Here is a 25,770-nt window from a genome sequence, read left to right as displayed (position 1 = left end):
GCCCACCCTGAGATCTCACAAATCCCCCTTGTGATGTCACAGAGCCAGTGCTGCTCTATCACTCCGGGATGTCATACAGTTGCGCTGTGATGGCACAGAAGACTCTGGCATCACAAAGTCAGCCCGTGTCACAATCCTTTAGTGCAAGCGGGAATCATGACAGTTCATTTTCCCCATCTCAGAATTAGCAGAAGTAGATGGGCTTATCATGAGAAACCGAATGTGATAAACATGTTATAAATGATAGGCTCCAAGTTATTAATTTTTAATTTAATAAAAGTTATTAAGTGTACCAAATATAAACTTTGAGAAAAATGAAAAAAAGCCACTATAAAAAAAAGTCAATGTGGAGCCCGGGATTGCCACCGGGTGAGACACAGGTTGGACAGCTGCAGCAGAGGGTCCTCTATGCTTCACACCGACCGTCCTGTCTGACCCATTTTTATACGATTTTCCTTGCCTGAGCCAGAGTCCCCTTTCTTCCTTTGCAAAGTGCATGTATTCATGTGGAGTTCTTTTCTCTGTGGCAAGTTGAACAATAGGTGTCCGGAGAGTGATGAACACCTGTGTTTGCAGTCCCGGAATTCGGATTTGAGATGTACCTCCCTGATGGCTCTGACTATCTCGGTCTCGGATATTTATCGTGTATTTATCGTCCGGGTGTTTCTCGGACAACCTTGATGCATGATCCCTCTCTGGGCTGGCCACTTTCGTTCGCTTGTAAATAAAGTCCTCCCTCTCTCGTCCAGGTGGCTTTGACATGGTGTTGCAGTCGCTGTTGCTGGCTTGTGCGATTTAAAAACTTCTTATAAGAGTATAATTTAACAGCACATAACTATAAAATAGACGACAATTTTATTTGCACGAATTATCCTATAGACATATAACAGTCCTAATGATTCCTTGAGGCCTTGCAGTGTCACAATGTTCTCCATGGTTCCACAGGCCCCACAGTGTCATGTGACTCCTCTGTTCCATGAGTCCTGCAATGTCACAATGGACCTTTGGACCAATGGACCATGGGGCTTTGCAGTGTCACAACGCTCTCCTTTGGCTCCACAGGGTCCCAATGGAGCACTGATTACAGGCAGCCTCTCTGTGTTACCCTGGAGCTTTGTTTCCGTGGGGTCTCGAAGTGTCCCAATGGAGCCTTGGCTGGATGGGGCCTCACAGTGTCACAATGATGCCTACATTCCACTGAGGCACACGGCGTCACTAGGGTCCCCTTGCTTCCATGAGGCCCAGCAATGTCACAGTGGTGTCCATGAATCCATGAGGACTCACAGTGTCCCAATGGTCTCTTGATCTCACGTGGTCCCACAGTGTCCCAATGGTCCCTTGGTCTCACAAGGCCCCACAGTGTCCCAATGGTCCCTTGGTCTCACATGGCCCCACAGTGTAACAATGGTCCCTTGGTTCCATGGTTCCTGGTCTGGTGCATTCCCCTTTTCCCTTCTCAGGCCGCCCTGCCAGCTGAGAAATGCTCACTGGGCCAGGGCCTTGGCCAGCAGCCCCTGGGCTCAGCTCCGCTGGAGCTCATCACAGACACTGTCTGCTCCAGGCTCAACCCTTCATCCCCTGGGGAGATGCCAAAGCCTCCACAGGGAGCATTTCCCTTTGCTCAGGGGAATTTCTCACAGGTGCCTTGTAGTGACTCTTTGTGTCTGTGTGCACACAGGAGTGCCTGTGCTCAGGGAAATGTGGCAGAAATGCTGCTCTCTGAGGGCTTTGATTGCCTTGGATAGCTGAGCCAGTCAGGCCTGGAAGTAAGGTTAAGTCATGTCACCCTGATTCTTAAGATTTTCTAAAGCCTTCTGAGTTTCCATTCTGTTGGAGAACCTTCCCACACAATTTCTGTCAACAACATATTGTTTACAATCTTTTATGGGGCTGGACAAACTTGATGTACTAGTGCTTTGTCCAATGTCTTTGGACAGGTGGCCCATTCACTCTCCAATCCAATGTCACCTTTGGGAAAGTATAAAAGTTGGAGTCAGAGAATAAACTTTTCTCTTTACCTTGAAAATAGCAGGTGGCTCGCGTCGTGCTTTCACGTGTCTTATAGCGACAAAGTCACAAGCTGTAAGCAAAGTTAAATGCTGCTAAGAGTTGTTCTTTTGCTAATTTGTGAAGCTTAATAGAAGTTCTAAGCGAAGTTGAATATTGTTAAGTGTTATTCCACAGCTCTGTTTAGCTTTTAGGCTGTATTCCTTTTATCCTTGCCCTCACTGTCCTTTCGTCACACACACACACCCACACACACACACAGCCACACACACACACACACACACAAACACACAGAGACACACAGACACCGGGACAGTTCTTGACTCCTTTTTGGTTTGATTGCCTGGATTTTGTTTGGTTTTGTTGTTGCTTTGTTTCCTTGGTGTGCCTGAAGTGTCCAGTCAGGAGCAGAGTGACTCTTGCCAAGGAACTCTGTGGTGCTGTCACTTAATCTTAAAGCTGTTTTATGCTACTCCCCTGCTGGGGATTTTTAAAGTGCTCTCAAGCCCTCCTTCATAAGAGGGTGAAGGAGCCCTGGCCAAGCTCTGGCCCTGGGGGCACAGGGATGCTGCTAGGGGATCCCTGTCTCCCTGTTCCAACTGTGACGGCCCTGAGCCCCTGTCCCCGTGTCAGGCTCTGGGCTTGATCTCCTCGAACATCCTCAGCGGGAGGCTGCAGCGCCAGGGGCAGGGGGACCCAGAGGGACACGGGATGCCACCGGGCACGAGCAGCTTTGGACTTCTCTGGGAGGAACTGTGAGTGGGAGCTGGCTTGAAGTGACCTCCCCAGTAAGGTCACAGAGCCCCTGAGATGTCACACTGCCTCCTGGGATGTCACAGCCCACCCTGAGATCTCACAAATCCCCCTTGTGATGTCACAGAGCCAGTGCTGCTCTATCACTCCGGGATGTCATACAGTTGCGCTGTGATGGCACAGAAGACTCTGGCATCACAAAGTCAGCCCGTGTCACAATCCTTTAGTGCAAGCGGGAATCATGACAGTTCATTTTCCCCATCTCAGAATTAGCAGAAGTAGATGGGCTTATCATGAGAAACCGAATGTGATAAACATGTTATAAATGATAGGCTCCAAGTTATTAATTTTTAATTTAATAAAAGTTATTAAGTGTACCAAATATAAACTTTGAGAAAAATGAAAAAAAGCCACTATAAAAAAAAGTCAATGTGGAGCCCGGGATTGCCACCGGGTGAGACACAGGTTGGACAGCTGCAGCAGAGGGTCCTCTATGCTTCACACCGACCGTCCTGTCTGACCCATTTTTATACGATTTTCCTTGCCTGAGCCAGAGTCCCCTTTCTTCCTTTGCAAAGTGCATGTATTCATGTGGAGTTCTTTTCTCTGTGGCAAGTTGAACAATACGTGTCCGGAGAGTGATGAACACCTGTGTTTGCAGTCCCGGAATTCGGATTTGAGATGTACCTCCCTGATGGCTCTGACTATCTCGGTCTCGGATATTTATCGTGTATTTATCGTCCGGGTGTTTCTCGGACAACCTTGATGCATGATCCCTCTCTGGGCTGGCCACTTTCGTTCGCTTGTAAATAAAGTCCTCCCTCTCTCGTCCAGGTGGCTTTGACATGGTGTTGCAGTCGCTGTTGCTGGCTTGTGCGATTTAAAAACTTCTTATAAGAGTATAATTTAACAGCACATAACTATAAAATAGACGACAATTTTATTTGCACGAATTATCCTATAGACATATAACAGTCCTAATGATTCCTTGAGGCCTTGCAGTGTCACAATGTTCTCCATGGTTCCACAGGCCCCACAGTGTCATGTGACTCCTCTGTTCCATGAGTCCTGCAATGTCACAATGGACCTTTGGACCAATGGACCATGGGGCTTTGCAGTGTCACAACGCTCTCCTTTGGCTCCACAGGGTCCCAATGGAGCACTGATTACAGGCAGCCTCTCTGTGTTACCCTGGAGCTTTGTTTCCGTGGGGTCTCGCAGTGTCCCAATGGAGCCTTGGCTGGATGGGGCCTCACAGTGTCACAATGATGCCTACATTCCACTGAGGCACACGGCGTCACTAGGGTCCCCTTGCTTCCATGAGGCCCAGCAATGTCACAGTGGTGTCCATGAATCCATGAGGACTCACAGTATCCCAATGGTCCCTTGATCTCACATGGTCCCACAGTGTCCCAATGGTCCCTTGGTCTCACAAGGCCCCACAGTGTCCCAATGGTCCCTTGGTCACACAAGGCCCCACAGTGTCCCAATGGTCACTTCTTCTCACATGGCCCCACAGTGTAACAATGGTCCCTTGGTTCCATGGTTCCTGGTCTGGTGCATTCCCCTTTCCCCTTCTCAGGCCGCCCTGCCAGCTGAGAAATGCTCACTGGGCCAGGGCCTTGGCCAGCAGCCCCTGGGCTCAGCTCCTCTGGAGCTCATCACAGACACTGTCTGCTCCAGGCTCAACCCTTCATCCCCTGGGGAGATGCCAAAGCCTCCACAGGGAACATTTCCCTTTGCTCAGGGGAATTTCGCACAGGTGCCTTGTAGTGACTCTTTGTGTCTGTGTGCACACAGGAGTGCCTGTGCTCAGGGAAATGTGGCAGAAATGCTGCTCTCTGAGGGCTTTGGATGCCTTGGATAGCTGAGCCAGTCAGGCCTGGAAGTAAGGTTAAGTCATGTCACCCTGATTCTTAAGATTTTCTAAAGCCTTCTGAGTTTCCATTCTGTTGGAGAACCTTCCCACACAATTTCTGTCAACAACATATTGTTTACAATCTTTTATGGGGCTGGACAAACTTGATGTACTAGTGCTTTGTCCAATGTCTTTGGACAGGTGGCCCATTCACTCTCCAATCCAATGTCACCTTTGGGAAAGTATAAAAGTTGGAGTCAGAGAATAAACTTTTCTCTTTACCTTGAAAATAGCAGGTGGCTCGCGTCGTGCTTTCACGTGTCTTATAGCGACAAAGTCACAAGCTGTAAGCAAAGTTAAATGCTGCTAAGAGTTGTTCTTTTGCTAATTTGTGAAGCTTAATAGAAGTTATAAGCGAAGTTGAATATTGTTAAGTGTTATTCCACAGCTCTGTTTAGCTTTTAGGCTGTATTCCTTTTATCCTTGCCCTCACTGTCCTTTCGTCACACACACACACCCACACACACACACAGCCACACACACACACACACACACAAACACACAGAGACACACAGACACCGGGACAGTTCTTGACTCCTTTTTGGTTTGATTGCCTGGATTTTGTTTGGTTTTGTTGTTGCTTTGTTTCCTTGGTGTGCCTGAAGTGTCCAGTCAGGAGCAGAGTGACTCTTGCCAAGGAACTCTGTGGTGCTGTCACTTAATCTTAAAGCTGTTTTATGCTACTCCCCTGCTGGGGATTTTTAAAGTGCTCTCAAGCCCTCCTTCATAAGAGGGTGAAGGAGCCCTGGCCAAGCTCTGGCCCTGGGGGCACAGGGATGCTGCTAGGGGATCCCTGTCTCCCTGTTCCAACTGTGACGGCCCTGAGCCCCTGTCCCCGTGTCAGGCTCTGGGCTTGATCTCCTCGAACATCCTCAGCGGGAGGCTGCAGCGCCAGGGGCAGGGGGACCCAGAGGGACACGGGATGCCACCGGGCACGAGCAGCTTTGGACTTCTCTGGGAGGAACTGTGAGTGGGAGCTGGCTTGAAGTGACCTCCCCAGTAAGGTCACAGAGCCCCTGAGATGTCACACTGCCTCCTGGGATGTCACAGCCCACCCTGAGATCTCACAAATCCCCCTTGTGATGTCACAGAGCCAGTGCTGCTCTATCACTCTGGGATGTCATACAGTTGCGCTGTGATGGCACAGAAGACTCTGGCATCACAAAGTCAGCCCGTGTCACAATCCTTTAGTGCAAGCGGGAATCATGACAGTTCATTTTCCCCATCTCAGAATTAGCAGAAGTAGATAGGCTTATCATGAGAAACCGAATGTGATAAACATGTTAGAAATGCAAGGCTCCAAGTTATTAATTTTTAATTTAATAAAAGTTATTAAGTGTACCAAATATAAACTTTGAGAAAAATGAAAAAAAGCCACTATAAAAAAAGGTCAATGTGGAGCCCGGGATTGCCACCGGGTGAGACACAGGTTGGACAGCTGCAGCAGAGGGTCCTCTATGCTTCACACCGACCGTCCTGTCTGACCCATTTTTATACGATTTTCCTTGCCTGAGCCAGAGTCCCCTTTCTTCCTTTTCAAAGTGCATGTATTCATGTGGAGTTCTTTTCTCTGTGGCAAGTTGAACAATACGTGTCCGGAGAGTGATGAACACCTGTGTTTGCAGTCCCGGAATTCGGATTTGAGATGTACCTCCCTGATGGCTCTGACTATCTCGGTCTCGGATATTTATCGTGTATTTATCGTCCGGGTGTTTCTCGGACAACCTTGATGCATGATCCCTCTCTGGGCTGGCCACTTTCGTTCGCTTGTAAATAAAGTCCTCCCTCTCTCGTCCAGGTGGCTTTGACATGGTGTTGCAGTCGCTGTTGCTGGCTTGTGCGATTTAAAAACTTCTTATAAGAGTATAATTTAACAGCACATAACTATAAAATAGACGACAACTTTATTTGCACGAATTATCCTATAGACATATAACAGTCCTAATGATTCCTTGAGGCCTTGCAGTGTCACAATGTTCTCCATGGTTCCACAGGCCCCACAGTGTCATGTGACTCCTCTGTTCCATGAGTCCTGCAATGTCACAATGGACCTTTGGACCAATGGACCATGGGGCTTTGCAGTGTCACAACGCTCTCCTTTGGCTCCACAGGGTCCCAATGGAGCACTGATTACAGGCAGCCTCTCTGTGTTACCCTGGAGCTTTGTTTCCGTGGGGTCTCGAAGTGTCCCAATGGAGCCTTGGCTGGATGGGGCCTCACAGTGTCACAATGATGCCTACATTCCACTGAGGCACACGGCGTCACTAGGGTCCCCTTGCTTCCATGAGGCCCAGCAATGTCACAGTGGTGTCCATGAATCCATGAGGACTCACAGTATCCCAATGGTCCCTTGATCTCACATGGTCCCACAGTGTCCCAATGGTCCCTTGGTCTCACAAGGCCCCACAGTGTCACAATGGTCACTTCTTCTCACATGGCCCCACAGTGTAACAATGGTCCCTTGGTTCCATGGTTCCTGGTCTGGTGCATTCCCCTTTCCCCTTCTCAGGCCGCCCTGCCAGCTGAGAAATGCTCACTGGGCCAGGGCCTTGGCCAGCAGCCCCTGGGCTCAGCTCCTCTGGAGCTCATCACAGACACTGTCTGCTCCAGGCTCAACCCTTCATCCCCTGGGGAGATGCCAAAGCCTCCACAGGGAACATTTCCCTTTGCTCAGGGGAATTTCGCACAGGTGCCTTGTAGTGACTCTTTGTGTCTGTGTGCACACAGGAGTGCCTGTGCTCAGGGAAATGTGGCAGAAATGCTGCTCTCTGAGGGCTTTGATTGCCTTGGATAGCTGAGCCAGTCAGGCCTGGAAGTAAGGTTAAGTCATGTCACCCTGATTCTTAAGATTTTCTAAAGCCTTCTGAGTTTCCATTCTGTTGGAGAACCTTCCCACACAATTTCTGTCAACAACATATTGTTTACAATCTTTTATGGGGCTGGACAAACTTGATGTACTAGTGCTTTGTCCAATGTCTTTGGACAGGTGGCCCATTCACTCTCCAATCCAATGTCACCTTTGGGAAAGTATAAAAGTTGGAGTCAGAGAATAAACTTTTCTCTTTACCTTGAAAATAGCAGGTGGCTCGCGTCGTGCTTTCACGTGTCTTATAGCGACAAAGTCACAAGCTGTAAGCAAAGTTAAATGCTGCTAAGAGTTGTTCTTTTGCTAATTTGTGAAGCTTAATAGAAGTTATAAGCGAAGTTGAATATTGTTAAGTGTTATTCCACAGCTCTGTTTAGCTTTTAGGCTGTATTCCTTTTATCCTTGCCCTCACTGTCCTTTCGTCACACACACACACCCACACACACACACAGCCACACACACACACACACACACAAACACACAGAGACACACAGACACCGGGACAGTTCTTGACTCCTTTTTGGTTTGATTGCCTGGATTTTGTTTGGTTTTGTTGTTGCTTTGTTTCCTTGGTGTGCCTGAAGTGTCCAGTCAGGAGCAGAGTGACTCTTGCCAAGGAACTCTGTGGTGCTGTCACTTAATCTTAAAGCTGTTTTATGCTACTCCCCTGCTGGGGATTTTTAAAGTGCTCTCAAGCCCTCCTTCATAAGAGGGTGAAGGAGCCCTGGCCAAGCTCTGGCCCTGGGGGCACAGGGATGCTGCTAGGGGATCCCTGTCTCCCTGTTCCAACTGTGACGGCCCTGAGCCCCTGTCCCCGTGTCAGGCTCTGGGCTTGATCTCCTCGAACATCCTCAGCGGGAGGCTGCAGCGCCAGGGGCAGGGGGACCCAGAGGGACACGGGATGCCACCGGGCACGAGCAGCTTTGGACTTCTCTGGGAGGAACTGTGAGTGGGAGCTGGCTTGAAGTGACCTCCCCAGTAAGGTCACAGAGCCCCTGAGATGTCACACTGCCTCCTGGGATGTCACAGCCCACCCTGAGATCTCACAAATCCCCCTTGTGATGTCACAGAGCCAGTGCTGCTCTATCACTCTGGGATGTCATACAGTTGCGCTGTGATGGCACAGAAGACTCTGGCATCACAAAGTCAGCCCGTGTCACAATCCTTTAGTGCAAGCGGGAATCATGACAGTTCATTTTCCCCATCTCAGAATTAGCAGAAGTAGATAGGCTTATCATGAGAAACCGAATGTGATAAACATGTTAGAAATGCAAGGCTCCAAGTTATTAATTTTTAATTTAATAAAAGTTATTAAGTGTACCAAATATAAACTTTGAGAAAAATGAAAAAAAGCCACTATAAAAAAAGGTCAATGTGGAGCCCGGGATTGCCACCGGGTGAGACACAGGTTGGACAGCTGCAGCAGAGGGTCCTCTATGCTTCACACCGACCGTCCTGTCTGACCCATTTTTATACGATTTTCCTTGCCTGAGCCAGAGTCCCCTTTCTTCCTTTTCAAAGTGCATGTATTCATGTGGAGTTCTTTTCTCTGTGGCAAGTTGAACAATACGTGTCCGGAGAGTGATGAACACCTGTGTTTGCAGTCCCGGAATTCGGATTTGAGATGTACCTCCCTGATGGCTCTGACTATCTCGGTCTCGGATATTTATCGTGTATTTATCGTCCGGGTGTTTCTCGGACAACCTTGATGCATGATCCCTCTCTGGGCTGGCCACTTTCGTTCGCTTGTAAATAAAGTCCTCCCTCTCTCGTCCAGGTGGCTTTGACATGGTGTTGCAGTCGCTGTTGCTGGCTTGTGCGATTTAAAAACTTCTTATAAGAGTATAATTTAACAGCACATAACTATAAAATAGACGACAACTTTATTTGCACGAATTATCCTATAGACATATAACAGTCCTAATGATTCCTTGAGGCCTTGCAGTGTCACAATGTTCTCCATGGTTCCACAGGCCCCACAGTGTCATGTGACTCCTCTGTTCCATGAGTCCTGCAATGTCACAATGGACCTTTGGACCAATGGACCATGGGGCTTTGCAGTGTCACAACGCTCTCCTTTGGCTCCACAGGGTCCCAATGGAGCACTGATTACAGGCAGCCTCTCTGTGTTACCCTGGAGCTTTGTTTCCGTGGGGTCTCGAAGTGTCCCAATGGAGCCTTGGCTGGATGGGGCCTCACAGTGTCACAATGATGCCTACATTCCACTGAGGCACACGGCGTCACTAGGGTCCCCTTGCTTCCATGAGGCCCAGCAATGTCACAGTGGTGTCCATGAATCCATGAGGACTCACAGTATCCCAATGGTCCCTTGATCTCACATGGTCCCACAGTGTCCCAATGGTCCCTTGGTCTCACAAGGCCCCACAGTGTCACAATGGTCACTTCTTCTCACATGGCCCCACAGTGTAACAATGGTCCCTTGGTTCCATGGTTCCTGGTCTGGTGCATTCCCCTTTCCCCTTCTCAGGCCGCCCTGCCAGCTGAGAAATGCTCACTGGGCCAGGGCCTTGGCCAGCAGCCCCTGGGCTCAGCTCCTCTGGAGCTCATCACAGACACTGTCTGCTCCAGGCTCAACCCTTCATCCCCTGGGGAGATGCCAAAGCCTCCACAGGGAACATTTCCCTTTGCTCAGGGGAATTTCGCACAGGTGCCTTGTAGTGACTCTTTGTGTCTGTGTGCACACAGGAGTGCCTGTGCTCAGGGAAATGTGGCAGAAATGCTGCTCTCTGAGGGCTTTGATTGCCTTGGATAGCTGAGCCAGTCAGGCCTGGAAGTAAGGTTAAGTCATGTCACCCTGATTCTTAAGATTTTCTAAAGCCTTCTGAGTTTCCATTCTGTTGGAGAACCTTCCCACACAATTTCTGTCAACAACATATTGTTTACAATCTTTTATGGGGCTGGACAAACTTGATGTACTAGTGCTTTGTCCAATGTCTTTGGACAGGTGGCCCATTCACTCTCCAATCCAATGTCACCTTTGGGAAAGTATAAAAGTTGGAGTCAGAGAATAAACTTTTCTCTTTACCTTGAAAATAGCAGGTGGCTCGCGTCGTGCTTTCACGTGTCTTATAGCGACAAAGTCACAAGCTGTAAGCAAAGTTAAATGCTGCTAAGAGTTGTTCTTTTGCTAATTTGTGAAGCTTAATAGAAGTTATAAGCGAAGTTGAATATTGTTAAGTGTTATTCCACAGCTCTGTTTAGCTTTTAGGCTGTATTCCTTTTATCCTTGCCCTCACTGTCCTTTCGTCACACACACACACCCACACACACACACAGCCACACACACACACACACACACAAACACACAGAGACACACAGACACCGGGACAGTTCTTGACTCCTTTTTGGTTTGATTGCCTGGATTTTGTTTGGTTTTGTTGTTGCTTTGTTTCCTTGGTGTGCCTGAAGTGTCCAGTCAGGAGCAGAGTGACTCTTGCCAAGGAACTCTGTGGTGCTGTCACTTAATCTTAAAGCTGTTTTATGCTACTCCCCTGCTGGGGATTTTTAAAGTGCTCTCAAGCCCTCCTTCATAAGAGGGTGAAGGAGCCCTGGCCAAGCTCTGGCCCTGGGGGCACAGGGATGCTGCTAGGGGGTCCCTGTCTCCCTGTTCCAACTGTGACGGCCCTGAGCCCCTGTCCCCGTGTCAGGCTCTGGGCTTGATCTCCTCGAACATCCTCAGCGGGAGGCTGCAGCGCCAGGGGCAGGGGGACCCAGAGGGACACGGGATGCCACCGGGCACGAGCAGCTTTGGACTTCTCTGGGAGGAACTGTGAGTGGGAGCTGGCTTGAAGTGACCTCCCCAGTAAGGTCACAGAGCCCCTGAGATGTCACACTGCCTCCTGGGATGTCACAGCCCACCCTGAGATCTCACAAATCCCCCTTGTGATGTCACAGAGCCAGTGCTGCTCTATCACTCTGGGATGTCATACAGTTGCGCTGTGATGGCACAGAAGACTCTGGCATCACAAAGTCAGCCCGTGTCACAATCCTTTAGTGCAAGCGGGAATCATGACAGTTCATTTTCCCCATCTCAGAATTAGCAGAAGTAGATAGGCTTATCATGAGAAACCGAATGTGATAAACATGTTAGAAATGCAAGGCTCCAAGTTATTAATTTTTAATTTAATAAAAGTTATTAAGTGTACCAAATATAAACTTTGAGAAAAATGAAAAAAAGCCACTATAAAAAAAGGTCAATGTGGAGCCCGGGATTGCCACCGGGTGAGACACCGGTTGGACAGCTGCAGCAGAGGGTCCTCTATGCTTCACACCGACCGTCCTGTCTGACCCATTTTTATACGATTTTCCTTGCCTGAGCCAGAGTCCCCTTTCTTCCTTTTCAAAGTGCATGTATTCATGTGGAGTTCTTTTCTCTGTGGCAAGTTGAACAATACGTGTCCGGAGAGTGATGAACACATGTGTTTGCAGTCCCGGAATTCGGATTTGAGATGTACCTCCCTGATGGCTCTGACTATCTCGGTCTCGGATATTTATCGTGTATTTATCGTCCGGGTGTTTCTCGGACAACCTTGATGCATGATCCCTCTCTGGGCTGGCCACTTTCGTTCGCTTGTAAATAAAGTCCTCCCTCTCTCGTCCAGGTGGCTTTGACATGGTGTTGCAGTCGCTGTTGCTGGCTTGTGCGATTTAAAAACTTCTTATAAGAGTATAATTTAACAGCACATAACTATAAAATAGACGACAACTTTATTTGCACGAATTATCCTATAGACATATAACAGTCCTAATGATTCCTTGAGGCCTTGCAGTGTCACAATGTTCTCCATGGTTCCACAGGCCCCACAGTGTCATGTGACTCCTCTGTTCCATGAGTCCTGCAATGTCACAATGGACCTTTGGACCAATGGACCATGGGGCTTTGCAGTGTCACAACGCTCTCCTTTGGCTCCACAGGGTCCCAATGGAGCACTGATTACAGGCAGCCTCTCTGTGTTACCCTGGAGCTTTGTTTCCGTGGGGTCTCGCAGTGTCCCAATGGAGCCTTGGCTGGATGGGGCCTCACAGTGTCACAATGATGCCTACATTCCACTGAGGCACACGGCGTCACTAGGGTCCCCTTGCTTCCATGAGGCCCAGCAATGTCACAGTGGTGTCCATGAATCCATGAGGACTCACAGTATCCCAATGGTCCCTTGATCTCACATGGTCCCACAGTGTCCCAATGGTCCCTTGGTCTCACAAGGCCCCACAGTGTCCCAATGGTCACTTCTTCTCACATGGCCCCACAGTGTAACAATGGTCCCTTGGTTCCATGGTTCCTGGTCTGGTGCATTCCCCTTTTCCCTTCTCAGGCCGCCCTGCCAACTGAGAAATGCTCACTGGGCCAGGGCCTTGGCCAGCAGCCCCTGGGCTCAGCTCCTCTGGAGCTCATCACAGACACTGTCTGCTCCAGGCTCAACCCTTCATCCCCTGGGGAGATGCCAAAGCCTCCACAGGGAACATTTCCCTTTGCTCAGGGGAATTTCGCACAGGTGCCTTGTAGTGACTCTTTGTGTCTGTGTGCACACAGGAGTGCCTGTGCTCAGGGAAATGTGGCAGAAATGCTGCTCTCTGAGGGCTTTGATTGCCTTGGATAGCTGAGCCAGTCAGGCCTGGAAGTAAGGTTAAGTCATGTCACCCTGATTCTTAAGATTTTCTAAAGCCTTCTGAGTTTCCATTCTGTTGGAGAACCTTCCCACACAATTTCTGTCAACAACATATTGTTTACAATCTTTTATGGGGCTGGACAAACTTGATGTACTAGTGCTTTGTCCAATGTCTTTGGACAGGTGGCCCATTCACTCTCCAATCCAATGTCACCTTTGGGAAAGTATAAAAGTTGGAGTCAGAGAATAAACTTTTCTCTTTACCTTGAAAATAGCAGGTGGCTCGCGTCGTGCTTTCACGTGTCTTATAGCGACAAAGTCACAAGCTGTAAGCAAAGTTAAATGCTGCTAAGAGTTGTTCTTTTGCTAATTTGTGAAGCTTAATAGAAGTTATAAGCGAAGTTGAATATTGTTAAGTGTTATTCCACAGCTCTGTTTAGCTTTTAGGCTGTATTCCTTTTATCCTTGCCCTCACTGTCCTTTCGTCACACACACACACCCACACACACACACAGCCACACACACACACACACACACAAACACACAGAGACACACAGACACCGGGACAGTTCTTGACTCCTTTTTGGTTTGATTGCCTGGATTTTGTTTGGTTTTGTTGTTGCTTTGTTTCCTTGGTGTGCCTGAAGTGTCCAGTCAGGAGCAGAGTGACTCTTGCCAAGGAACTCTGTGGTGCTGTCACTTAATCTTAAAGCTGTTTTATGCTACTCCCCTGCTGGGGATTTTTAAAGTGCTCTCAAGCCCTCCTTCATAAGAGGGTGAAGGAGCCCTGGCCAAGCTCTGGCCCTGGGGGCACAGGGATGCTGCTAGGGGATCCCTGTCTCCCTGTTCCAACTGTGACGGCCCTGAGCCCCTGTCCCCGTGTCAGGCTCTGGTCTTGATCTCCTCGAACATCCTCAGCGGGAGGCTGCAGCGCCAGGGGCAGGGGGACCCAGAGGGACACGGGATGCCACCGGGCACGAGCAGCTTTGGACTTCTCTGGGAGGAACTGTGAGTGGGAGCTGGCTTGAAGTGACCTCCCCAGTAAGGTCACAGAGCCCCTGAGATGTCACACTGCCTCCTGGGATGTCACAGCCCACCCTGAGATCTCACAAATCCCCCTTGTGATGTCACAGAGCCAGTGCTGCTCTATCACTCTGGGATGTCATACAGTTGCGCTGTGATGGCACAGAAGACTCTGGCATCACAAAGTCAGCCCGTGTCACAATCCTTTAGTGCAAGCGGGAATCATGACAGTTCATTTTCCCCATCTCAGAATTAGCAGAAGTAGATAGGCTTATCATGAGAAACCGAATGTGATAAACATGTTAGAAATGCAAGGCTCCAAGTTATTAATTTTTAATTTAATAAAAGTTATTAAGTGTACCAAATATAAACTTTGAGAAAAATGAAAAAAAGCCACTATAAAAAAAGGTCAATGTGGAGCCCGGGATTGCCACCGGGTGAGACACAGGTTGGACAGCTGCAGCAGAGGGTCCTCTATGCTTCACACCGACCGTCCTGTCTGACCCATTTTTATACGATTTTCCTTGCCTGAGCCAGAGTCCCCTTTCTTCCTTTTCAAAGTGCATGTATTCATGTGGAGTTCTTTTCTCTGTGGCAAGTTGAACAATACGTGTCCGGAGAGTGATGAACACCTGTGTTTGCAGTCCCGGAATTCGGATTTGAGATGTACCTCCCTGATGGCTCTGACTATCTCGGTCTCGGATATTTATCGTGTATTTATCGTCCGGGTGTTTCTCGGACAACCTTGATGCATGATCCCTCTCTGGGCTGGCCACTTTCGTTCGCTTGTAAATAAAGTCCTCCCTCTCTCGTCCAGGTGGCTTTGACATGGTGTTGCAGTCGCTGTTGCTGGCTTGTGCGATTTAAAAACTTCTTATAAGAGTATAATTTAACAGCACATAACTATAAAATAGACGACAACTTTATTTGCACGAATTATCCTATAGACATATAACAGTCCTAATGATTCCTTGAGGCCTTGCAGTGTCACAATGTTCTCCATGGTTCCACAGGCCCCACAGTGTCATGTGACTCCTCTGTTCCATGAGTCCTGCAATGTCACAATGGACCTTTGGACCAATGGACCATGGGGCTTTGCAGTGTCACAACGCTCTCCTTTGGCTCCACAGGGTCCCAATGGAGCACTGATTACAGGCAGCCTCTCTGTGTTACCCTGGAGCTTTGTTTCCGTGGGGTCTCGAAGTGTCCCAATGGAGCCTTGGCTGGATGGGGCCTCACAGTGTCACAATGATGCCTACATTCCACTGAGGCACACGGCGTCACTAGGGTCCCCTTGCTTCCATGAGGCCCAGCAATGTCACAGTGGTGTCCATGAATCCATGAGGACTCACAGTATCCCAATGGTCCCTTGATCTCACATGGTCCCACAGTGTCCCAATGGTCCCTTGGTCTCACAAGGCCCCACAGTGTCCCAATGGTCACTTCTTCTCACATGGCCCCACAGTGTAACAATGGTCCCTTGGTTCCATGGTTCCTGGTCTGGTGCATTCCCCTTTCCCCTTCTCAGGCCGCCCTGCCAGCTGAGAAATGCTCACTGGGCCAGGGCCTTGGCCAGCAGCCCCTGGGCTCAGCTCCTCTGGAGCTCATCACAGACACTGTCTGCTCCAGGCTCAACCCTTCATCCCCTGGGGAGATGCCAAAGCCTCCACAGGGAACATTTCCCTTTGCTCAGGGGAATTTCGCACAGGTGCCTTGTAGTGACTCTTTGTGTCTGTGTGCACACAGGAGTGCCTGTGCTCAGGGAAATGTGGCAGATATGCTGCTCTCTGAGGGCTTTGGATGCCTTGGATAGCTGAGCCAGTCAGGCCTGGAAGTAAGGTTAAGTCATGTCACCCTGATTCTTAAGATTTTCTAAAGCCTTCTGAGTTTCCATTCTGTTGGAGAACCTTCCCACACAATTTCTGTCAACAACATATTGTTTACAATCTTTTATGGGGCTGGACAAACTTGATGTACTAGTGCTTTGTCCAATGTCTTTGGACAGGTGGCCCATTCACTCTCCAATCCAATGTCACCTTTGGGAAAGTATAAAAGTTGGAGTCAGAGAATAAACTTTTCTCTTTACCTTGAAAATAGCAGGTGGCTCGCGTCGTGCTTTCACGTGTCTTATAGCGACAAAGTCACAAGCTGTAAGCAAAGTTAAATGCTGCTAAGAGTTGTTCTTTTGCTAATTTGTGAAGCTTAATAGAAGTTATAAGCGAAGTTGAATATTGTTAAGTGTTATTCCACAGCTCTGTTTAGCTTTTAGGCTGTATTCCTTTTATCCTTGCCCTCACTGTCCTTTCGTCACACACACACACCCACACACACACACAGCCACACACACACACACACACACAAACACACAGAGACACACAGACACCGGGACAGTTCTTGACTCCTTTTTGGTTTGATTGCCTGGATTTTGTTTGGTTTTGTTGTTGCTTTGTTTCCTTGGTGTGCCTGAAGTGTCCAGTCAGGAGCAGAGTGACTCTTGCCAAGGAACTCTGTGGTGCTGTCACTTAATCTTAAAGCTGTTTTATGCTACTCCCCTGCTGGGGATTTTTAAAGTGCTCTCAAGCCCTCCTTCATAAGAGGGTGAAGGAGCCCTGGCCAAGCTCTGGCCCTGGGGGCACAGGGATGCTGCTAGGGGATCCCTGTCTCCCTGTTCCAACTGTGACGGCCCTGAGCCCCTGTCCCCGTGTCAGGCTCTGGTCTTGATCTCCTCGAACATCCTCAGCGGGAGGCTGCAGCACCAGGGGCAGGGGGACCCAGAGGGACACGGGATGCCACCGGGCACGAGCAGCTTTGGACTTCTCTGGGAGGAACTGTGAGTGGGAGCTGGCTTGAAGTGACCTCCCCAGTAAGGTCACAGAGCCCCTGAGATGTCACACTGCCTCCTGGGATGTCACAGCCCACCCTGAGATCTCACAAATCCCCCTTGTGATGTCACAGAGCCAGTGCTGCTCTATCACTCTGGGATGTCATACAGTTGCGCTGTGATGGCACAGAAGACTCTGGCATCACAAAGTCAGCCCGTGTCACAATCCTTTAGTGCAAGCGGGAATCATGACAGTTCATTTTCCCCATCTCAGAATTAGCAGAAGTAGATAGGCTTATCATGAGAAACCGAATGTGATAAACATGTTAGAAATGCAAGGCTCCAAGTTATTAATTTTTAATTTAATAAAAGTTATTAAGTGTACCAAATATAAACTTTGAGAAAAATGAAAAAAAGCCACTATAAAAAAAGGTCAATGTGGAGCCCGGGATTGCCACCGGGTGAGACACAGGTTGGACAGCTGCAGCAGAGGGTCCTCTATGCTTCACACCGACCGTCCTGTCTGACCCATTTTTATACGATTTTCCTTGCCTGAGCCAGAGTCCCCTTTCTTCCTTTTCAAAGTGCATGTATTCATGTGGAGTTCTTTTCTCTGTGGCAAGTTGAACAATACGTGTCCGGAGAGTGATGAACACCTGTGTTTGCAGTCCCGGAATTCGGATTTGAGATGTACCTCCCTGATGGCTCTGACTATCTCGGTCTCGGATATTTATCGTGTATTTATCGTCCGGGTGTTTCTCGGACAACCTTGATGCATGATCCCTCTCTGGGCTGGCCACTTTCGTTCGCTTGTAAATAAAGTCCTCCCTCTCTCGTCCAGGTGGCTTTGACATGGTGTTGCAGTCGCTGTTGCTGGCTTGTGCGATTTAAAAACTTCTTATAAGAGTATAATTTAACAGCACATAACTATAAAATAGACGACAACTTTATTTGCACGAATTATCCTATAGACATATAACAGTCCTAATGATTCCTTGAGGCCTTGCAGTGTCACAATGTTCTCCATGGTTCCACAGGCCCCACAGTGTCATGTGACTCCTCTGTTCCATGAGTCCTGCAATGTCACAATGGACCTTTGGACCAATGGACCATGGGGCTTTGCAGTGTCACAACGCTCTCCTTTGGCTCCACAGGGTCCCAATGGAGCACTGATTACAGGCAGCCTCTCTGTGTTACCCTGGAGCTTTGTTTCCGTGGGGTCTCGAAGTGTCCCAATGGAGCCTTGGCTGGATGGGGCCTCACAGTGTCACAATGATGCCTACATTCCACTGAGGCACACGGCGTCACTAGGGTCCCCTTGCTTCCATGAGGCCCAGCAATGTCACAGTGGTGTCCATGAATCCATGAGGACTCACAGTATCCCAATGGTCCCTTGATCTCACATGGTCCCACAGTGTCCCAATGGTCCCTTGGTCTCACAAGGCCCCACAGTGTCCCAATGGTCACTTCTTCTCACATGGCCCCACAGTGTAACAATGGTCCCTTGGTTCCATGGTTCCTGGTCTGGTGCATTCCCCTTTCCCCTTCTCAGGCCGCCCTGCCAGCTGAGAAATGCTCACTGGGCCAGGGCCTTGGCCAGCAGCCCCTGGGCTCAGCTCCTCTGGAGCTCATCACAGACACTGTCTGCTCCAGGCTCAACCCTTCATCCCCTGGGGAGATGCCAAAGCCTCCACAGGGAACATTTCCCTTTGCTCAGGGGAATTTCGCACAGGTGCCTTGTAGTGACTCTTTGTGTCTGTGTGCACACAGGAGTGCCTGTGCTCAGGGAAATGTGGCAGAAATGCTGCTCTCTGAGGGCTTTGGATGCCTTGGATAGCTGAGCCAGTCAGGCCTGGAAGTAAGGTTAAGTCATGTCACCCTGATTCTTAAGATTTTCTAAAGCCTTCTGAGTTTCCATTCTGTTGGAGAACCTTCCCACACAATTTCTGTCAACAACATATTGTTTACAATCTTTTATGGGGCTGGACAAACTTGATGTACTAGTGCTTTGTCCAATGTCTTTGGACAGGTGGCCCATTCACTCTCCAATCCAATGTCACCTTTGGGAAAGTATAAAAGTTGGAGTCAGAGAATAAACTTTTCTCTTTACCTTGAAAATAGCAGGTGGCTCGCGTCGTGCTTTCACGTGTCTTATAGCGACAAAGTCACAAGCTGTAAGCAAAGTTAAATGCTGCTAAGAGTTGTTCTTTTGCTAATTTGTGAAGCTTAATAGAAGTTATAAGCGAAGTTGAATATTGTTAAGTGTTATTCCACAGCTCTGTTTAGCTTTTAGGCTGTATTCCTTTTATCCTTGCCCTCACTGTCCTTTCGTCACACACACACACCCACACACACACACAGCCACACACACACACACACACACAAACACACAGAGACACACAGACACCGGGACAGTTCTTGACTCCTTTTTGGTTTGATTGCCTGGATTTTGTTTGGTTTTGTTGTTGCTTTGTTTCCTTGGTGTGCCTGAAGTGTCCAGTCAGGAGCAGAGTGACTCTTGCCAAGGAACTCTGTGGTGCTGTCACTTAATCTTAAAGCTGTTTTATGCTACTCCCCTGCTGGGGATTTTTAAAGTGCTCTCAAGCCCTCCTTCATAAGAGGGTGAAGGAGCCCTGGCCAAGCTCTGGCCCTGGGGGCACAGGGATGCTGCTAGGGGATCCCTGTCTCCCTGTTCCAACTGTGACGGCCCTGAGCCCCTGTCCCCGTGTCAGGCTCTGGTCTTGATCTCCTCGAACATCCTCAGCGGGAGGCTGCAGCACCAGGGGCAGGGGGACCCAGAGGGACACGGGATGCCACCGGGCACGAGCAGCTTTGGACTTCTCTGGGAGGAACTGTGAGTGGGAGCTGGCTTGAAGTGACCTCCCCAGTAAGGTCACAGAGCCCCTGAGATGTCACACTGCCTCCTGGGATGTCACAGCCCACCCTGAGATCTCACAAATCCCCCTTGTGATGTCACAGAGCCAGTGCTGCTCTATCACTCTGGGATGTCATACAGTTGCGCTGTGATGGCACAGAAGACTCTGGCATCACAAAGTCAGCCCGTGTCACAATCCTTTAGTGCAAGCGGGAATCATGACAGTTCATTTTCCCCATCTCAGAATTAGCAGAAGTAGATAGGCTTATCATGAGAAACCGAATGTGATAAACATGTTAGAAATGCAAGGCTCCAAGTTATTAATTTTTAATTTAATAAAAGTTATTAAGTGTACCAAATATAAACTTTGAGAAAAATGAAAAAAAGCCACTATAAAAAAAGGTCAATGTGGAGCCCGGGATTGCCACCGGGTGAGACACAGGTTGGACAGCTGCAGCAGAGGGTCCTCTATGCTTCACACCGACCGTCCTGTCTGACCCATTTTTATACGATTTTCCTTGCCTGAGCCAGAGTCCCCTTTCTTCCTTTTCAAAGTGCATGTATTCATGTGGAGTTCTTTTCTCTGTGGCAAGTTGAACAATACGTGTCCGGAGAGTGATGAACACCTGTGTTTGCAGTCCCGGAATTCGGATTTGAGATGTACCTCCCTGATGGCTCTGACTATCTCGGTCTCGGATATTTATCGTGTATTTATCGTCCGGGTGTTTCTCGGACAACCTTGATGCATGATCCCTCTCTGGGCTGGCCACTTTCGTTCGCTTGTAAATAAAGTCCTCCCTCTCTCGTCCAGGTGGCTTTGACATGGTGTTGCAGTCGCTGTTGCTGGCTTGTGCGATTTAAAAACTTCTTATAAGAGTATAATTTAACAGCACATAACTATAAAATAGACGACAACTTTATTTGCACGAATTATCCTATAGACATATAACAGTCCTAATGATTCCTTGAGGCCTTGCAGTGTCACAATGTTCTCCATGGTTCCACAGGCCCCACAGTGTCATGTGACTCCTCTGTTCCATGAGTCCTGCAATGTCACAATGGACCTTTGGACCAATGGACCATGGGGCTTTGCAGTGTCACAACGCTCTCCTTTGGCTCCACAGGGTCCCAATGGAGCACTGATTACAGGCAGCCTCTCTGTGTTACCCTGGAGCTTTGTTTCCGTGGGGTCTCGAAGTGTCCCAATGGAGCCTTGGCTGGATGGGGCCTCACAGTGTCACAATGATGCCTACATTCCACTGAGGCACACGGCGTCACTAGGGTCCCCTTGCTTCCATGAGGCCCAGCAATGTCACAGTGGTGTCCATGAATCCATGAGGACTCACAGTATCCCAATGGTCCCTTGATCTCACATGGTCCCACAGTGTCCCAATGGTCCCTTGGTCTCACAAGGCCCCACAGTGTCCCAATGGTCACTTCTTCTCACATGGCCCCACAGTGTAACAATGGTCCCTTGGTTCCATGGTTCCTGGTCTGGTGCATTCCCCTTTCCCCTTCTCAGGCCGCCCTGCCAGCTGAGAAATGCTCACTGGGCCAGGGCCTTGGCCAGCAGCCCCTGGGCTCAGCTCCTCTGGAGCTCATCACAGACACTGTCTGCTCCAGGCTCAACCCTTCATCCCCTGGGGAGATGCCAAAGCCTCCACAGGGAACATTTCCCTTTGCTCAGGGGAATTTCGCACAGGTGCCTTGTAGTGACTCTTTGTGTCTGTGTGCACACAGGAGTGCCTGTGCTCAGGGAAATGTGGCAGAAATGCTGCTCTCTGAGGGCTTTGGATGCCTTGGATAGCTGAGCCAGTCAGGCCTGGAAGTAAGGTTAAGTCATGTCACCCTGATTCTTAAGATTTTCTAAAGCCTTCTGAGTTTCCATTCTGTTGGAGAACCTTCCCACACAATTTCTGTCAACAACATATTGTTTACAATCTTTTATGGGGCTGGACAAACTTGATGTACTAGTGCTTTGTCCAATGTCTTTGGACAGGTGGCCCATTCACTCTCCAATCCAATGTCACCTTTGGGAAAGTATAAAAGTTGGAGTCAGAGAATAAACTTTTCTCTTTACCTTGAAAATAGCAGGTGGCTCGCGTCGTGCTTTCACGTGTCTTATAGCGACAAAGTCACAAGCTGTAAGCAAAGTTAAATGCTGCTAAGAGTTGTTCTTTTGCTAATTTGTGAAGCTTAATAGAAGTTATAAGCGAAGTTGAATATTGTTAAGTGTTATTCCACAGCTCTGTTTAGCTTTTAGGCTGTATTCCTTTTATCCTTGCCCTCACTGTCCTTTCGTCACACACACACACCCACACACACACACAGCCACACACACACACACACACACAAACACACAGAGACACACAGACACCGGGACAGTTCTTGACTCCTTTTTGGTTTGATTGCCTGGATTTTGTTTGGTTTTGTTGTTGCTTTGTTTCCTTGGTGTGCCTGAAGTGTCCAGTCAGGAGCAGAGTGACTCTTGCCAAGGAACTCTGTGGTGCTGTCACTTAATCTTAAAGCTGTTTTATGCTACTCCCCTGCTGGGGATTTTTAAAGTGCTCTCAAGCCCTCCTTCATAAGAGGGTGAAGGAGCCCTGGCCAAGCTCTGGCCCTGGGGGCACAGGGATGCTGCTAGGGGATCCCTGTCTCCCTGTTCCAACTGTGACGGCCCTGAGCCCCTGTCCCCGTGTCAGGCTCTGGTCTTGATCTCCTCGAACATCCTCAGCGGGAGGCTGCAGCGCCAGGGGCAGGGGGACCCAGAGGGACACGGGATGCCACCGGGCACGAGCAGCTTTGGACTTCTCTGGGAGGAACTGTGAGTGGGAGCTGGCTTGAAGTGACCTCCCCAGTAAGGTCACAGAGCCCCTGAGATGTCACACTGCCTCCTGGGATGTCACAGCCCACCCTGAGATCTCACAAATCCCCCTTGTGATGTCACAGAGCCAGTGCTGCTCTATCACTCTGGGATGTCATACAGTTGCGCTGTGATGGCACAGAAGACTCTGGCATCACAAAGTCAGCCCGTGTCACAATCCTTTAGTGCAAGCGGGAATCATGACAGTTCATTTTCCCCATCTCAGAATTAGCAGAAGTAGATAGGCTTATCATGAGAAACCGAATGTGATAAACATGTTAGAAATGCAAGGCTCCAAGTTATTAATTTTTAATTTAATAAAAGTTATTAAGTGTACCAAATATAAACTTTGAGAAAAATGAAAAAAAGCCACTATAAAAAAAGGTCAATGTGGAGCCCGGGATTGCCACCGGGTGAGACACCGGTTGGACAGCTGCAGCAGAGGGTCCTCTATGCTTCACACCGACCGTCCTGTCTGACCCATTTTTATACCATTTTCCATGCCTGAGCCAGACTCCCTTTTCTTCCTTTTTGGAGTGCATGTATTCATGTGGAGTTCTTTTCTCTGTGGCAAGTTGAACAATACGTGTCCGGAGAGTGATGAACACCTGTGTTTGCAGTCCCGGAATTCGGATTTGAGATGTACCTCCCTGATGGCTCTGACTATCTCGGTCTCGGATATTTATCGTGTATTTATCGTCCGGGTGTTTCTCGGACAACCTTGATGCATGATCCCTCTCTGGGCTGGCCACTTTCGTTCGCTTGTAAATAAAGTCCTCCCTCTCTCGTCCAGGTGGCTTTGACATGGTGTTGCAGTCGCTGTTGCTGGCTTGTGCGATTTAAAAACTTCTTATAAGAGTATAATTTAACAGCACATAACTATAAAATAGACGACAATTTTATTTGCACGAATTATCCTATAGACATATAACAGTCCTAATGATTCCTTGAGGCCTTGCAGTGTCACAATGTTCTCCATGGTTCCACAGGCCCCACAGTGTCATGTGACTCCTCTGTTCCATGAGTCCTGCAATGTCACAATGGACCTTTGGACCAATGGACCATGGGGCTTTGCAGTGTCACAACGCTCTCCTTTGGCTCCACAGGGTCCCAATGGAGCACTGATTACAGGCAGCCTCTCTGTGTTACCCTGGAGCTTTGTTTCCGTGGGGTCTCGCAGTGTCCCAATGGAGCCTTGGCTGGATGGGGCCTCACAGTGTCACAATGATGCCTACATTCCACTGAGGCACACGGCGTCACTAGGGTCCCCTTGCTTCCATGAGGCCCAGCAATGTCACAGTGGTGTCCATGAATCCATGAGGACTCACAGTATCCCAATGGTCCCTTGATCTCACATGGTCCCACAGTGTCCCAATGGTCCCTTGGTCTCACAAGGCCCCACAGTGTCCCAATGGTCACTTCTTCTCACATGGCCCCACAGTGTAACAATGGTCCCTTGGTTCCATGGTTCCTGGTCTGGTGCATTCCCCTTTTCCCTTCTCAGGCCGCCCTGCCAGCTGAGAAATGCTCACTGGGCCAGGGCCTTGGCCAGCAGCCCCTGGGCTCAGCTCCTCTGGAGCTCATCAAAGACACTGTCTGCTCCAGGCTCAACCCTTCATCCCCTGGGGAGATGCCAAAGCCTCCACAGGGAACATTTCCCTTTGCTCAGGGGAATTTCGCACAGGTGCCTTGTAGTGACTCTTTGTGTCTGTGTGCACACAGGAGTGCCTGTGCTCAGGGAAATGTGGCAGAAATGCTGCTCTCTGAGGGCTTTGATTGCCTTGGATAGCTGAGCCAGTCAGGCCTGGAAGTAAGGTTAAGTCATGTCACCCTGATTCTTAAGATTTTCTAAAGCCTTCTGAGTTTCCATTCTGTTGGAGAACCTTCCCACACAATTTCTGTCAACAACATATTGTTTACAATCTTTTATGGGGCTGGACAAACTTGATGTACTAGTGCTTTGTCCAATGTCTTTGGACAGGTGGCCCATTCACTCTCCAATCCAATGTCACCTTTGGGAAAGTATAAAAGTTGGAGTCAGAGAATAAACTTTTCTCTTTACCTTGAAAATAGCAGGTGGCTCGCGTCGTGCTTTCACGTGTCTTATAGCGACAAAGTCACAAGCTGTAAGCAAAGTTAAATGCTGCTAAGAGTTGTTCTTTTGCTAATTTGTGAAGCTTAATAGAAGTTATAAGCGAAGTTGAATATTGTTAAGTGTTATTCCACAGCTCTGTTTAGCTTTTAGGCTGTATTCCTTTTATCCTTGCCCTCACTGTCCTTTCGTCACACACACACACACACACACACACACACACACACACACACAGCCACACACACACACACACACAAACACATAGAGACACACAGACACCGGGACAGTTCTTGACTCCTTTTTGGTTTGATTGCCTGGATTTTGTTTGGTTTTGTTGTTGCTTTGTTTCCTTGGTGTGCCTGAAGTGTCCAGTCAGGAGCAGAGTGACTCTTGCCAAGGAACTCTGTGGTGCTGTCACTTAATCTTAAAGCTGTTTTATGCTACTCCCCTGCTGGGGATTTTTAAAGTGCTCTCAAGCCCTCCTTCATAAGAGGGTGAAGGAGCCCTGGCCAAGCTCTGGCCCTGGGGGCACAGGGATGCTGCTAGGGGGTCCCTGTCTCCCTGTTCCAACTGTGACGGCCCTGAGCCCCTGTCCCCGTGTCAGGCTCTGGGCTTGATCTCCTCGAACATCCTCAGCGGGAGGCTGCAGCGCCAGGGGCAGGGGGACCCAGAGGGACACGGGATGCCACCGGGCACGAGCAGCTTTGGACTTCTCTGGGAGGAACTGTGAGTGGGAGCTGGCTTGAAGTGACCTCCCCAGTAAGGTCACAGAGCCCCTGAGATGTCACACTGCCTCCTGGGATGTCACAGCCCACCCTGAGATCTCACAAATCCCCCTTGTGATGTCACAGAGCCAGTGCTGCTCTATCACTCTGGGATGTCATACAGTTGCGCTGTGATGGCACAGAAGACTCTGGCATCACAA

This window comes from Lonchura striata, chromosome 5, assembly GCF_050655825.1.
Source record: "Lonchura striata isolate lonStrDom1 chromosome 5, ASM5065582v1, whole genome shotgun sequence".
Lineage (NCBI taxonomy): Eukaryota > Metazoa > Chordata > Aves > Passeriformes > Estrildidae > Lonchura > Lonchura striata.
The sequence above is the reverse complement of the archived record's forward strand: the minus strand, read 5'-3'. Positions refer to the sequence as shown.